Source organism: Symphalangus syndactylus, chromosome 8 (assembly GCF_028878055.3).
Source record: "Symphalangus syndactylus isolate Jambi chromosome 8, NHGRI_mSymSyn1-v2.1_pri, whole genome shotgun sequence".
NCBI lineage: Eukaryota > Metazoa > Chordata > Mammalia > Primates > Hylobatidae > Symphalangus > Symphalangus syndactylus.
This window is the reverse complement of record NC_072430.2, coordinates 51815018-51831305: the sequence shown is the minus strand read 5'-3', so window position 1 is coordinate 51831305 and position 16288 is coordinate 51815018. Positions and strand designations below refer to the sequence as shown.

Genomic DNA, 16288 nt, shown 5'->3' with positions numbered 1-16288 from the left:
TTAAAGGAATACATAAGTGTTGAACAAATATATATGGAGCACTAATTATGTTTTGTTGTAAGCTCTGAGGCTAAAGTGTTACAGGACTTTCTCCTTAGTTCAGCTAAAAGCCGGGTTCTTGTCACACAGCCATGAGAGATTAGGCTTGCAGACACTTTGAAGGATGAGAAAAATGGAACTTATTGGGCAAAAAGGAAAATAAATGGAAACAGGGACTCAGCAAAGAGAGAGTCCTGCTAGCTGGTTTTTCCTGCCTCACTGATTGAATCCCAGGTACTACCCCGGATCAGGAGAGGCCAGGCTCCTTCCTGCTGCAAAGGGTTTGAACTTCTGCAGCTCCACCCTGTTCTTCCAGTGCGCAGGCCAGTCGGAGTTTCTCAGGGGACCCCTTTATACTTGGCTGTCGCAAAAACGGGGAGCAAAACAGATAAAACCCCTAGCTTTATGGATCTTATGTTCCATATATATATATATATATATATATATATATGGAACACACGTATATATATATAAGGAACACACATATGTATGTGTATATATATATGTATATATATATATTTTAGGTTCTGGGATAAATGTGCAGAACATGCAGCTTTGTTACATAGGTATACAAGTGCCGTGGTGGTTTGCTGCACCCATCAACCCGTCATCTACATTAGGTATTTCTCCTAATGCTGTCCCTCCCCTATTCCCCCACCCCCCCGGATCTTATGTTCTAATGAGACAAGACATACTTTGAGAGGCCAAGATGAGTGTGAGCAAATAAATATGTATAATACACCAGCTTCTGGGAAGTACTTTGAAGGAAAATGAAGCAGATTAAGGAGGGTAGAGTGACATGGTTAAGAGAATGTGGTTTTTTAGATGGGAGATCAGAGAAGACCTCTCTGGTAAGGAGACATTTGAGTCAAAATCTGAAGAAGGAGGGAGTGAGTCATCTGAGTCTGTGAAGAATTTTCTAAGCAAGGCGAGCAGCAAACACAAAGGCTCTCAGGAAGGAGTGTGCTTGGTGAGTTCTAAGAACAAGCAGGCCAGTGTAGCTGGAAAGTAGTGAGCAGGAGACCGTGGGCAGGAGAGGACAAGAGAGAGGTGACAGAGTGGATCACTGAGGACGCTGCAGGTGGTGGTAAGGACTTTAGATTTTGTTTTGAAGCCATTGGAGGGTTTTGAGCAGAGCAGTGACATGATTGGACTCACACCTTGGAAGGATCACTCTGTGAGCACGGACTCCAAGAGTGCACAGGGAGAAGCGTGAGGCCAGTGAGAAGGGTGCTGCAATAATCTGGGATGAGATGAAGATGATGGTGGCTTGGACCAGAGAGAAAGGACTAAGGGTGGTGAGATGAGATTAGATTCTGATATATAATGAAGGTAGAGTAGACAAGATAGATGAGATATAGGGTTATGATTTATGACATAAAGAGAGAAATCAGGAATGATTCCAATGTTTTTGGCCGATACTCAAGGTTTTAAATTCATAGGAGGGACAGGCTGCTTCTGGTTAAGATAATAAAGGAAAGATTAATGAAAGACCTGAGATTTGAGCTGCACTTTGAAAATCCAGTAGGATTTTGTGACTTATAAAAAGTCTCAAGGGCTTATTCTGAGACCATTTTATCTCCTGGGGTGCAGCCTCCTACCCTAGTCCCACTTCTTTAAGTTATATCAACCAGGAGCTCTGGGATGGGAGACTCAGCCAGCCCAAGGAAGGTGAATCTGGATTCTTTAGGCCAATCATGAAAATTTTCTACTCTTGCCAGTAACTGATTTAGAAATGGGCTGGTTTAAGAATGGGCATGTACTGGCCTGGGCATGGTGGCTCATACCTGTAATCCCCATATTTTGAGAGGCCAAGATGAGAGGATTGCTTGAGTCCAGGAGTTTGAGACCAGCCTGGACAATATAGTGAGCCCTCCTCTCTACAAAAATAAAAAATAAAATTAGCAGGGCGTGATGGTGCGTACCTTTAGTCCCAACTACTCAGGAGGCTGAGGTGGGAGAATTGCTTGAGCTCAGGTGTTTGACACTGCAGTGAGCCATGACTGAGCCACTGCACTCTAGCCTGGACCACAGAGTGAGACTCTGTCTCAAAATAATAAAATAAAATAATTAAAAAAAATGGTCATATGCTATAGTTCTGGACAATGGAACATAAAAGGGAACTCTGCAGAAGGGACGTCTGGGAAAATCTCTAAGTCTTCAAAAGGAAGCAAGGTACTCTGGCCTTGAGATGTTGTTAAGGACATAGAGCTTGAACTGCTATTGCCATCTTGCAAATATAAAGGGGAAGGTAAAGGCGACAGCTGCAGAGTGGCAGAGAGAAAAGGTGGACAAGGATGGTTCCTTGAGAATATTGCTGAGCTATGGAATTACCCAACCCTGGAACTGCACAACTTCTGAATTTTTTTAGTGCAGTGCTGCTCACTGCAAGTTCTGCCTCCTGGGTTCACGCCATTCTCCTGCCTCAGCCTCCCGAGTAGCTGGGTCTACAGGTGCCCGCCCCCACGCCTGGCTAATTTTTTGTATTTTTAGTAGAGATGGGGTTTCACCATGTTAGCCAGGATGGTCTCCATCTCCTGACCTCGTGATCTGCCCATCTCAGCCTCCCAAAGTGCTGGGATTACAGGCGTGAGCCACCGGGCCCGGCCCTGAATTTCTTTCGTAAGATTAAAAAAAAATTTCCTTATCATGAAATGCTTTTGAGTTGGGCAGTTTCTACTTGAAGCTCAAAGTACATCGTTTTAGATAAGCAATAAAGATTCTGGTTAGAAGAGGGCAAAAACAAACACTTTGAGACAAGACTTTCTTGGAGACAAGAAAGCTCAAAGCGTATTTGGGGAGGATTGGTGGAATAACTTGACATTCATTCATAAATTCATTCACTAAGTATTTGTTGACGCCTACTGTGTGCCAGGCACTGTTCTAGGATCTAGGATTCTGCAGGAAACAAGATTGACAGGGTACCTCTTATGGAGTTTATTACCTTGTGGAGGAAAGAGGGGTGCATGTGGATAGTGGCTACTGTATTGGATGCACAGGCATAGGGTCTGGGAAGGCCTAACTCAGGGAAAGCATGAAAGGATGAAACTGTGAGTTTTGGCAATGGCTTTAGGCTTCTGCTGCTCTACTCTGGATTCGTTCTCCAAAGAGATTTATTAGGCCAAAGGGCATAAATATTTTTAGGACTTATAATTACTTTCCTAATTGGTTACATCAATTTATGGTACTACCCAAGGAATACAGGTCCTGATATTACTGGGTTTGGATTTGGGGATTTCCATTTTAATTTGGTAGGGATTAATTTAGTAAAGGAGTTCACTTAATAAAGTTAATTTAATTAATTTAGTGAAAAAATACCATGCTTCTTTTAATTTTCTTCTTTTTGATAATTAGTAAAATTGACTACTTTTATGTGTTTGTTAATACTTGTTCTTTTGTTAATTGTTTTGTTAGTTTTTGTTCAGTTATCAGCTGAGGTCTTAATGGGATTCTTATCAACTTATCTGACTTCTTGACATAGTTCTTGTTGTAAATATAACTCCTGGTTTGTTGTTTGTTGTTAATTCTGGTGATATGTTACATATAAAATTTCTTTAGAAAGATTTTTTTACTTTTTTTGAGACAGAGTCTCACTCGGTCACCCAGGCTGGAGTGCAGTGGCGCGATCTCGGCTCACTGCAACCTCCGCCTCCTGGGTTCATGCCATTCTCCTGCCTCAGCCTCCCAAGTAGCTGGGACTACAGGCGCCTGCCACCTCGCCCGGCTAATTTTTTGTATATTTAGTAGAGACAGGGTTTCACTGTATTAACCAGGATGGTCTTGATCTCCTGACCTCGTCATCCACCCACCTTGGCCTCCCAAAGTGCTGGGATTACAGGCGTTAGCCACCATGCCCAGCCTAAAAAATTTTTTATGTAGTTAAGTACTTTAATATTTTCTGTGTAGTATACTATATTGCTATACTAGAAAGAATATACTATTGCTTATACTATAAGCAATTAGTATTGCTTATAATTATAGAGTCATCTTCCCACTACTGTTTTGACAAATTTTCAATCCTATTTTCTTCTGAACTTCACAGTATTAAATGTTTTTAAGACTTTAAATCAAAGAAAATTAATTTTAATATATAAGGTGTGGATCTCAATTCTTCCTTTCCCTCTTAAATTGCTGGTCAGTTATCCATCCACCACTTATTGACAAATATTTGGCCAGGCATGGTGGCTCATGCCTGTAATCTCAGCACTTTGGGAGGCCGAGGTGGGCAGATCACCTGAGGTCAGGAGTTCGAGACCAGTCTGGTCAACATGGAGAAACCCCGTCTCTACTAAAAATAGAGAGATTAGCCGGGAGTGGTGTTGTATGCCTGTAATCCCAGCTACTTGGGAGCAGGAGAATCACTTGAACCTGGGAGGTGGAAGTTTCAGTGAGCTGAGATCGCACCACTGCACTCCAGCCTGGGTGATAGCAAGACTTTGTCTCAAAAGAAAAAAAGAAAAGAAAAAGAAAAATATTTGTTTATCTCATTGTATCATGATAGCTTTATCATACACTGGGTTATTTATGAAGAAAAGAGGTTTGACTCACAGTTCCACAGGCTTAACAGGAAGCATGACTGAGAGGCCTGGGGAAACTTAAAATTATGGCAGAAGGTGAAGAGGAAGCAAAGCACATCTTTCCATGGTGGAGCAGGAGAGAGCTAATGAGCGAGGGGGGAGGTGTCACACACTTTTAAAACATCAGATCTTGTGAGAATTCACTCACTATCGCGAGAACAGCATGGGGGAAATTCACTCCCATGATCCAATCACCTCCCACTAGATCCCTCTCCCAATGTTGGGAATTACAATTCAACATTTGATTTGGGTGGGAACACAGCCAAAGCATATCAGGGTGTATATTTGATATGATCTTTCTATTATATTACAGAAATCTGTCTTTTTTTTTTTTTCGAGATGGAGTCTCACTCTATCACCCAGGCTGGAGTGCTCTAGCACAATCTTGGCTCACTGCAACCTCCACCTCCTGGGTTCAAGTGATTCTTCTGCCTCAACCTCCCGAGTAGCTGAGACTACAGGCGTGTGCCACAACACCTGGCTAATTTTTGTATTTTAGTAGAGACGGGGTTTCACCACGTTGGCCTGGCTGGTCTTGAACTCTTGACCTCAGGTGATCTGCCTGCTTCGGCCTCCCAAAGTGCTGAGATTACAGGCACGAGCCAATCTGTCTATTCTTTTTTGTCTTTTCGAAATGGAGTCTTGCTCTGTCGCCAGAGCTGGAGTGCAGTGGTGTAATCTCTTCTCACTGTAGCCTCCGCCTCCCGGGTTCCAGCAATTCTCCTGCCTCAGCCTCCCGAGTAGCTGGGATTAGGTGCCTGCCACCATGCCTTGCTAATTTTTTGTATTTTTAGTAGAGATGGGGTTTCGCCATGTTGGCCAGGCTGGTCTTGAGCTCCTGACCTCGTGATCACCCACCTTGGCGTCCCAAAGTGCTGAGATTACAGGCGTGAGCCGCCGCGCCTGGCCTGTCTATTCTTAAATCAAGACTTCAATACAGGGAGCCAGGTGTGGTGGCTCATGCCTGTAATTCCAGCACTTTTAGGGGCTAAGGTAGGAGATTGCTTGAAGCCAGGAGTTCAAGACCAGCTTGGGTAACAGTGAGACCCCATCTCTACAAAGAAAAAACTTCCATATTTTATTTTTTTATAGGTTTTTACTTTTGATAGATCTCATTCACCCTCCTTCATTCCCTTCCGCAACAGGTTTCCTTTCCTTTTTTTTCTTTTGAGTCAAGGTCTCTCTCTGTTATCCAGGCTAGAGTGCATTGTGCAACCATGGCTCACTGCAGCCTCGAACTTCTGGCCTCAAGCAGTCCTCTCACCTCGGTCTCCCAAAGTGCTGAGATTACAGGTGTGAGTCACTGTGCCAGGTCTGTTTTCTTTCTTGCCTGTTTAGAATTTTCCTTTTCTTCCTTTCTTTTGTCATATGTTTAAAAACATCCTTCTGGGATTTTTACCAAGATTCTGCTAAATATGTAACTTAAATTGTAGGAAACACATATTTATATAATATTTAGGTTTCCCATCCAAGAACTTCTATTTTTCCATTCATTCACATCTTTTCAGACAACATAGAAGTTTTTGGTTTTTTTTTTGAGACAGAGTTTTGCTCTAGTTGTCCAGGATGGAGTGCAGTGGTACGATCTCGGCTCACCACAACCTCCACCTCCTGGGTTCAAGCGATTCTCCTGCCTCAGCCTCCTGAGTAGCTGGGATTACAGGCATGCACCAGCATGCCCAGCTAATTTTGTATTTTTAGTAGAGATGGGATTTCTCCATGTTGGTCAGGCTGGTCTTGAACTCCTGACCTCAGGTGATCTGCCCGCCTTGGCCTCCCAAAGTGCTGGGATTACAGGTGTGAGCCACTGTGCCTGGCCATCACATAGAAGGTTTTATAGATTTCTTTATAAAGAAATGTATGTATATACATATATATGTTTGCATACATACATTGTATCTTAGACTGGGTGCCATAGAAATGGACTCTGAGATTGAGAGTTGTCTGCAGAGGGTGTTTTACAGAAGATACACCTGTAACAAGATGGCCTGCAATGGAGTTGCAACTGGGAACTTAGCTGATTCCAGGGTGAGAGGTGGTGGTGGGGATTGGGGGAGATCCTCTGAAACTGGAATGCGACTTTGAAGTTTAGCAGTTTACAATTAAAATACAATCTTTGAGTGGACTAGGATGCTCAAGTCAGCCTGACCATTATATGTTCTCTCCTTAGATAAACCACAGAGACAGCCAGATTATCCAGAGATGCTTAAGAAACATGAAATCAGACCAAGGAGTGAACTAATTTCAAGAATTATCTCCCAGCTAAGGCAGGTTATGGCTAAGTCTGGAAGTATACATGGAAGTCTGCTTGGCAAAGAGATTCCTCCCCACTTAGCCATGTTTAGGGGGAACTGATGTATTTGCCTGATTGACTAATTCCCCCACATGAACTAGGTCTTTTTCCAACTAGGGTTCAAGTTTCTGTTTGAGGCATTACTGTTACGTTCTTCTCCTGCCTCCCAGAAATTATTCCCAGAACACCTGGACTGGAATACTGTCTCTTTTTAATCTCTTCAGTCACAAATTACAATCTTTAGATTTCTCTTCAAATATGTAGCTAATCACATTTGTGGTATGAGGATCTTACTAATTTAATTTTGAGATTAATTTTCTGTCTAGTTTTTTTGGAGGCAACTTATTGTGATCTCTAAGGATTGACAATGGCTTCTATAAAAATCATAATTTAATAAGATGTCCAATATTAGGCACTCTTTATTAAGAAGACTCATTCTAGTTCTACTAGCACTTAAAAATGAATGTATATTGAATATTAAATGCCATTTTTGCATTTATAGAAAAAAATCAAACAATTTCTTTTGAGTTTAATAGGTTGTGATATTTCCAATTAAGATATCCTTTTATTTGGGGAATTAAGTCCTCCTTCTGTTAATGAATTATTTTGAATATGCAATGTATGTACATGGCACAAAATTCAGAAGGTATGTGTAGGTATCCAGTGGAAGTCAGTCTCCCTTCCTCCCCTGACTTCCATCCACTGAATTCCTTTCCTTGGGGCAGCTGATGCTATCAGTTTCTTGCGATTATTCCAAATGTGTCTTATGTATTTTCAAATATTCTTCCCTGTATACATAAATAGTAGCATACCAGCTTGAACCCAGGAGGCAGAGGTTGCAGTGAGCTGAGATCATGCCACTGCACTCCAGCCTGGGCAACAGAGTGAAGCTATGTCTCAAAAAAAAAAACAATTAGTAGCATACCATTCTGTACTATTTAACATATTGCTTTTCTTGATTAACAATATTTATTTGGGCCGGGCGCGGTGGCTCACGCTTGTAATCTCAGCACTTTGGGAGGCCGAGGCGGGCGGATCACGAGGTCAGGAGATCGAGACCACAGTGAAACCCCGTCTCTACTAAAAATACAAAAAAAAAAATTAGCCGGGTGTGGTGGCGAGCGCCTGTAGTCCCAGCTACTCGGAGAGGCTGAAGCAGAAGAATTGCGTGAACCTGGGAGGCGGAGCTTGCAGTGAGCCGAGACTGCGCCACTGCACTGCAGCCTGGGCGACAGAGCGAGACTCCGTCTCAAAAAACAAACAAACAAACAAAAAAAACCCCAATATTTATTTGATATAGTTCCATATTAATAGGTATAGAACTGTTTCATTCCTTTTAATGGTGGCATACAATTCAATATGAATGTAATAATTTATCACTCCCTTATTAATGAACAATTAAATAGTTGTTAGCCAATTTGCTTTTACAAACAATGCTGTAAATAGCATCCTTGTGCAGGTCATTTTCCATACATTCAACTATATCTGTAGGATAAATACCTAAAACTGGAATTGTTGGGTCAAGTTCATTTTTGGTTTGAAAGTTATTGCCAAATTCCTGGCCATAGATTTATGCCATTTACCATCCCATCAGCAACAAATGGGTGTGCTGGTTTCTTCTTGACAATATTGGATATGATGAAGCTTTTTGATCTTTGTCAATCTGGAGTTGAAAAATGACATCTCATTGTAGTTTCAAAGTGCTTTTATCTTTAATAGTGTGGTCAAGTTTTTCATATGTTTAACAGCCATTTGTATCTCATGTTGAAGCTAAAGTTTGTAGTATAGTATGATTTGGCCTCTGGATCTCAATTTTTGTCTTGCAGAACCCAGAACATGCCTTTTCCATCTCTATAGCTTTTGCATTCATTTAATTATTATTATTTTAAGAGATGGGTCTCACTATGTTGTCCAGGCTGGCCTAGAACTCCTCAGCTGAAGTGATCCTCCTGCCTCAGCCTCCCAAATAACTGGTAATACAGGTACACTCAACTGTGCCCAGTTCGTTTAAGTTCATTTTGACTGCAAGTAACACAAAACCCTGACTCAACTGACTTTTACGATGAGGAAAATCAATTAGCTTACATGATGACATCATGTCATGGGATAGAGTAGCTCCAGGGTTGGTTAATTCAGCTACTCAACAAAGTAATTGAAGTCCCTGGTTTTTCTGTCTTTCTGGTTTGCCACCCTCCAGGTAGATTATCTCATGGTCACGAAATGACCACATTACAGCCAGGAATTTCACTGACACAGTAAAGCATCTAGCTGAAGGAAACAAACTGTTTCTTTCTTTTTGTTGAGATGGAGTCTCGCTCTGTTGCCCAGGCTGGAGTCCAATGGCGCAGTCTCAACTCACTGCAGCCTCCGCCTCCTGGGCTCAAGCAATTCTCCTGCCTCAGCTTCCCGAGTAGCTGGGATTACAGGTGCCTTCCACCACGCCCGGCTAATTTTTGTATTTTTATAGAGACAGCGTTTCACCATGCTGGCCAGGCTTGTCTCAAACTCCCGACCTCAGGTGATTGGCCCGCCTCGGCCTCCCAAAGGTCTGGGATTGCAGGCGTGAGCCACCGTGCCCGGCCAAAACAGACTCTTTCTTACCATGAGTCTTTTTAAGAACAAGGAAACCTTTTCCCAAGCCTGTTCCTGGAAATTCTTTCCTGAAATTTCACTGGCCAGACTCGGGTCTTATCATACTCATTCCTAAACCAATAATTGGCAAGGATCCTGGGATCATGATGATTGGCTCATGTTAGTCAGGATTTCCCCCTAAATTATATAGAGCAGTAGTAGACGCTCTCTCTCCATGCCTTCCCAAAATAATTGACATACTGCAAGGAACACAAGGATTGGTTATGGGACAGACAATCAACTGTGACTGCCACAGCATTGCACATGCTATTCCTTTTGCCTGAAACCTCTGTCCTCCATTTATTTTCCCACCTAACTTACATCCTTTCAAGCCTAGGCTCTGAGTAGCTCCAAGGAAACCATCTTTATGCCTTCTAGGTTGGGTAGATAACTTCCTTCTACTCCCTGGCAGCCTGTGCTACCCTTATCACACTGCACTGTAGGCTTCACTTCTCAGCCTCCCACCACTCCCCAGCTCCTTGAGGGCAGGGCCTGGGTCCCATTTGTTTCTGTATCTCTAGCCGCTAGGACAGTGCACAGCACTGGGCAGACACCTAACTCGTGCCTGCTGAAAGAAATCTATTTGCTAGTATTTTATTTTAAAATTTCAAGTCTAGATTCACAACAGAGATCCATTTCCAGGCTTTTCTTTTGTGTTCGCATGTGTGAATGATTTGTTTGTTGGGATTCGGAATTAGGATGATCTTTTCCACATAAACCAAACTGGAGAGTTTCCAGACAAGTTGTTTAACTTGTGGATTATTGGTTCCTTAAAAGCCCAGAGGCTCAACACGTATTTCCTGAACACGGACTATGTGTTGGGGCACTGTATAAGTTGGCACTTTATACAAGAGTAGTATGAGAGCTTGTCTCCGAATGTGTAGTTTATGCTTTAAGGCAGCATTTTTCAATTGTGGGTAATGAAATCAATTTCATGGGTCAAAGCTATCATTAAAAGGGGAAAAAAAGAATTCAATGGAGTAGAACAAAATATATCAGAGTATATTACTTATGCTAAAACTTTCGGCCCAGTTGTGTATGTGTGTGTGCATGTGCATGTGATATACCAGATCAAGATATAAAATGTAGTTTTACAAATGGGTCACATTTGTAAAAGTTTAAAGCCATTGCTCTAAGGGTCAGTATATTTTCTTTTCTTTCTTTCTTTTTTTTTTTTTTTTTTTGAGACAGAGACTCGCTCTGTCACCCAGGCTGGAGTGCACTGGCATGATCTTGGCTCACTGCAAGCTCCGCCTCCCGGGTTCACACCATTCTCCTGCCTCAGCCTCCCGAGTAGCTGGGACTACAGGCGCCCGCCACCATGCCCGGCTAATTTTTTGTATATTTAGTAGAGACGGGGTTTCACCGTGTTAGCCAGAATGGTCTTGATCTCCTGACCTTGTGATCCGCCCGCCTCGGCCTCCCAAAGTGCTGGGATTACAGGCATGAGCCACTGCGCCCGGCCTAGTATATTTTCTTTGCTCTTTCTCTTTGGAGTTTTTTTTGTGAGACAGAGTCTTGCTCTGTCTTCTAGACTGGAGTGCAGTAGCACAAACTCAGATCACTGCAACCTCTGCCTCCCAGATTCAAGCAATCCTCCCACCTCAGCCTCCCGAGTAGCTGGGACTGCAGGTGCCCACCATCACGCCCAGCTATTTTTTGTATTTTTAGTAGAGATGGGGTTTTGCCACATTGGCCAGGCTGGTCTCGAACTCCTGACCTCAAGTGATCTGCCTGCCTTGGCCTCCCGAAGTGCTGGGATTACAGGCATAAGCCACCACACCCAGCCTGAGTATGTTTTCTTTTAACTCGCAATGTCTGTGCTCTATGAAAAGAAGGAAAGACAAGGATTTGAGATTCTGTCTCCCACACTACACTCCTGCCCTGCCAGCCCCACCCTTGGATTTGTTAGCCTGGCATAGACTTTGGAGTCAGGAGGCAGAAGTCAATTCTCAGGTCCAGGACCTACAAAGTCAGCAGCCTTGAGCAAGTCACTGGACCATTCAGAACATCTGTTTCTCTCTTGTGGAATGGAGATAATAATACCTGTTTCACAAGGCAGTTAAGAGGATCGAGTGAAATATGTGAAAATATTGTTTAGTAAACTCCCTTTAGGTCCTCAGAGGAGAAAAGCAAACTTCATCTGTAGGTTAAAAAACATCCTGTCTCCTGTGAAGAGGAGAATGGCTTCACAGAGAAAGTTGACGGGATGCTAACTCCCACAGGCTGCAGATATTTAAATCAAAAAATGGGCAAAATCAATGGGAAAAGGTCAGGACTCCCTCATTTTTCTAACGAGCAGTTATTTTTCATTTCTCCATGGAGTGCACTGTCACGGGGAGGCTGGAAGTGCTGACAGTGCACGCTGCTGAGTCGGGAGGGGAGACGTTGCTGACACTGTTCCCTTTTCATAAACTTAGCAGGAAGGACCAGCCAGTGGACTCTGTCCTCCGTTTCACCCTTGGCAGGCGGTGCGGTGGGGGTCACCCAGCCTGGTGATCACTCAGGTTGGGAACTGTGGTTGAAGGTTGAGGAGAAATAGGGTGGGGGTGACAGCTCACAGCAAGCCAGTCAGAGCAGCGGGTCCATCGTGAGGGTCAAACCTCACACTTCCGAAATTCTCTTTTATGTGGCAGTCTCTGAGCAATGGTCACAGTGGAGAAGTTGGGCCCAGGCTGTCCCATGGTTCATTTTCTCTAGCTACAGGCAGCCTACCTCCCTTGCAAATGCTCTGTAGGCTTCATAGCCTGGGTTCTCCTGTTGTCAGCTGTATTAACAGGGAGCCACAGATAGGCTTCCTTAAATAAAAAGTTATCTTTACTTATTTGTCATTACCCTCGAATTGCTGAGAATTTTTTTTTTTTTTTTTTTTTTTTTGAGACAGAGTCTTACTCCAGGATGGAGTGCAGTGGCAACAATTGTGGCTCACTGCAACCTCGACCTCCTGAGCTCACATGATCCTCCCACCTCAGCCTCCCGAGTAGCTGGGAATACAATGTGTACCACCTTGCCCGGCAACTTTTTGATTTTGGTTGTTATTTATTTATTTATTTAGGTAGAGATGAGGTCTTGCAATGTTGTCTGGGCTGGTCTTGAACTCCTGGCTTCAAGCAATCCTCCAGCCTTGGCTACCCAAACTGCTGGGATTACAGGCGTGAGCCACCGTGCCCAGCCGAATTGCTGGGATTTGGAAGAAAGATTTTGTAGGGGATCCTCCCCTACACGCACACAGACACACACACACACACACACACACATACACACACATGCCCTCCTTGAGACAAGATGAGGAAATGAGAAGCTGGCTCATCTTGGCAGGCAGGCAGAGCAGCGGAGGTCGCTACCTACCTGGGCTGGGACTTGTCCTTAAGGGACATCCTAAGGGAATGCAGAATAAGAGGAAGAGGTAATTCCCAGTGTTTCAGGTGAAGACTAGGTATCCCCCAAAACCCAGTGGTTCTTCAGTTGGTTGGTTGGTTTTTTTTCCAGACACTCTGTCCTTAGGGAGTCACATCCTGAATCATGGCACTTCACACCCTGTTCTTTAACACACTTCAAATCTGCCTTGGCCCCAAGGATGCCAGGGTTCCCCAGTGTGCTCAGTAGAAGGAGATTGTGAAACAGGCAGGGGGGTCATACTCACATCCATACAGGGCAGGAGGAAGCCCTGGGCCATGTGTGAACAGCTGCTGCTCCATCTCCCCAGCACAGCTGGGCACATCTGTCTGCCAACACTCATCTCTAGTTGTGCTTTCTTGAAGGTCAGCGGTGATCTTTTAGTCATCAATTCCAGTGACCTTTACTCAGGCCTCTTCTTCCAACCGATCAGCTCTTCTTTCTGAAATGCTCACCCGAGCGAGCTAGTTCTTTCCCTACTCCTATCACAACTCTTCCTTGGGTTCTTTTTTCTCTTTTTCTGCATTTCATGTCTTTCTCAAACCTCTGTCTTTAGCCCTTTTCTTTCTCTGCCATCTCTCTCTCTCTAGGAAACGTCGGTTTCTTTTGCGACACGAAGTAGTATCTTGTCAAGACTTTATTTTTGTCAAGTAACAGTACCTACTCCAACTAGCTTAGGCAAAGAAGGGGTCTATAGGGCCCAGTAGAGAAGTGTGGGTACTCTGGGCAGGGGCTGAAGCCAGGATGGGTAGAATTTGCCGAAGCACTGGTTTCTGCATTCTGTGTGTCTGCTCACATCTGCTTCCTAGATAATCTCTATCTCTCCCTCCTCTCCTCTCCGGGATCACCATTTTACCTGGAGCTTTCATGATCTCTTTAGTGATTTCCCTACTGTTGGTTGTATCTTCCATCTAAGCTATCTTATGTCACCAGCTATGCCCTCTGCCTATGGTCTCATGTTTTAGAGGGTCCCATGCTTTAGAGGGCCTCACTCTGACCCACTTTGGCTATACCTCTCATGGCGGAAAGAAACCACCAATGGGATGTTCCCACTCAGAGCCCATATTCCCTTTCTAGAGCCTAATTCCTGGGCCTGGGCCACTTCTCCAGGTACACTTCCCCAAGGACAGACCATACATACTGCTATTGTACTTATTCCTAGGCATGAAAGGTGCGCAATAAGTGTGATGAGGTGAGAGTAGGCATGTGGATGGAGCTTGGTCATGTCTACATGAATGTACTCAAGGCCCCTTGTCATGTGGGACAGTGCCTGGGCTAGGAAGAGAAGTGGGGGGTGGGTCAGGGGCCAGCTCTTTCCATTCCACCATGTCCCTGCATGGAGCTCTGAGAAGTTCAAGAATTCCATATTTGAACCTGGCTTTCCAAATTAGCCCTTTTCTTTCTCTTTTTCAAGGGCTGTATATTTGTATCTCTGTGTATATTTTGTGTTTATGAGGGGATATTTGTCAGTATAGGGGAATTGAAATATTTTATTTATCAGTTTGTTAGCGTAATTTACAACTTTTATATATGTAGTATGTGGACTTCCATTTGCACTCGTGCCCAAGGCCCCACAGATCTTAGGGGCAAGTCTGTATTTTATTATGGCCAGACTTGTAAAGAATTATATTCCCCAAACAAAGCTCTATGTAATCAACTGCTTGATGATAACCACTACTGCATACTGGGAAGTAAGAGGCTCTGGCTGTTCATTCCTTTGGATGAAAATAACAGTCAAGTGGGACCTGCCTTTCACTAGAAAAAGGGTCAGGCCAGGCTAGAGCTGGTGAAAACTCACTGGGGAAGACCAGCCTGGCCAACATGGCAAAACCCTGTCCCTATTAAAATTAAAAAAATCATCCTGGCTACCATGGTGAAACCCCGTCTCTACTAAAAATACAAAAAATTAGCCGGGCGCGGTGGCGGGCGCCTGTAGTCCCAGCTACTCAGGAGGCTGAGGCAGGAGAATGGCGTGAACCTGGGAGGCAGAGCTTGCAGTGAGCCGAGATTGCGCCACTGCACTCCAGCCTGGGCGACAGAGCGAGACTCCATCTCAAAAAAAAAAAATAAATAAATAAATAAAATAAAATTTAAAAAATTAGCTGTGCATGGTGGTGCACACCTGTAATACCAGCTGCTCAGCAGGCTGAGGCAGGAGAATCGCTTGAACCTGGGAGGCGAAGGTTGCAGTGAGCTAAGATTGTGCCACTGCACTCCAGCCTGGACAAAAAGCAAGAGTCTGTCTCAAAAAAAAAAAAAAAAAAGTAGCCAGTCTGAAGTTGCTGAGGAGAATGAGGAGAACAGGTCACACATCAATGTAAAGGAGACTTCATTCCTAAGGTCACTTTTTGCCTCTGTTTCAGATTTTCCTATAGTTCCCATGTGCTGGAACTCATCCCAGCCTAATTCACGTAAGGCCCTTCTAGGGTGCGGGAGCAGACCACAGGAACCTGGCTTAGTACTTAGCATTACTTAGCAACAGCTAGGAGCAACTCAGGACAATAATGAGCATACGGTGTGGATAATCAATCTCCTATCGATATCTTTAAGGGGAAAAATTAGGAGGATGATCCATTTGGACCAGGAAGAAGTATAAGTGGGTAGGACTGGAAGCCGGGGGAGGTGAACTAGGGCAAGATGAAGTTCCATAACCTTCTCCACACTTCTGAAGTCGAGTCAAGTGCTTGTGCTGGGAGAGAGGACCAAATCCAGGATAAAGCTTCTGTTCAGCACAGCTCCATCTGCCAGTGCAGATAACTTGGGATATTTTCATGCCAGATGTGCAAGGATCAAGAGCTTCACAGAAAAGTTGTTGAGCTTGAGAGACAAAGAGGTAATTTTTAAAATAGGGAATATGGAGGAATATATATTCTAGGAAAAGCCTTGAGTATAAAACTTTTAAAGTTTTTCTGTTTTTTTTTTTTTTTTTTTTTTTGAGACGGAGTCTCGCTCTATCGCCCAGGCTGGAGTGCAGTGGCGCGATCTTGGCTCACTACAAGCTCCGCCTCCCAGGTTCATGCCATTCTCCTGCCTCAGCCTCCCGAGTAGCTGGGATTATAGGTGTCCCCACCACGCCCAGCTAAGTTTTTGTATTTTTTAGTAGAGACGGGGTTTCACCATGTTAGCCAGGATGGAGTCGATCTCCTGACCTCGTGATCCACCCGCCTCGGCCTCCCAAAGTGCTGAGATTACAGAGATGAGCCACCATGCCCGGCCTAAAGTTATATATATATACACACACATACATATATATATACACACACACACATATATGTGTGATTTAAATATATAGATAGATATACATATGTAACTTTTTTTCTCTTGAGACAGAGTCTCACTCTGTCACCCAGGC

The 16288-nt window shown here is 43.9% G+C and overlaps 1 protein-coding gene across 25 annotated transcripts in view; it reads left to right on the top strand.

Moving 5' to 3' along the window:
• The window catches only part of FUT8 (fucosyltransferase 8), a 464407-nt gene that overhangs the window by 49359 nt on the left and 398760 nt on the right, over window positions 1-16288 (top strand). For 2 of the 25 annotated variants that reach the window (XM_063644460.1, XM_063644477.1), the window contains exon 1: window positions 970-1126. The exons of 16 other annotated variants lie outside the window; for them this stretch is intronic. The gene's annotated coding sequence lies outside the window, so the exon portion shown is untranslated. Of the gene's footprint in view, window positions 1-936; window positions 1127-16288 lie in introns of those variants that run through there. 7 more of the 25 variants (XM_063644498.1, XM_063644502.1, XM_063644501.1 and 4 more) reach the window with 7 other exon arrangements.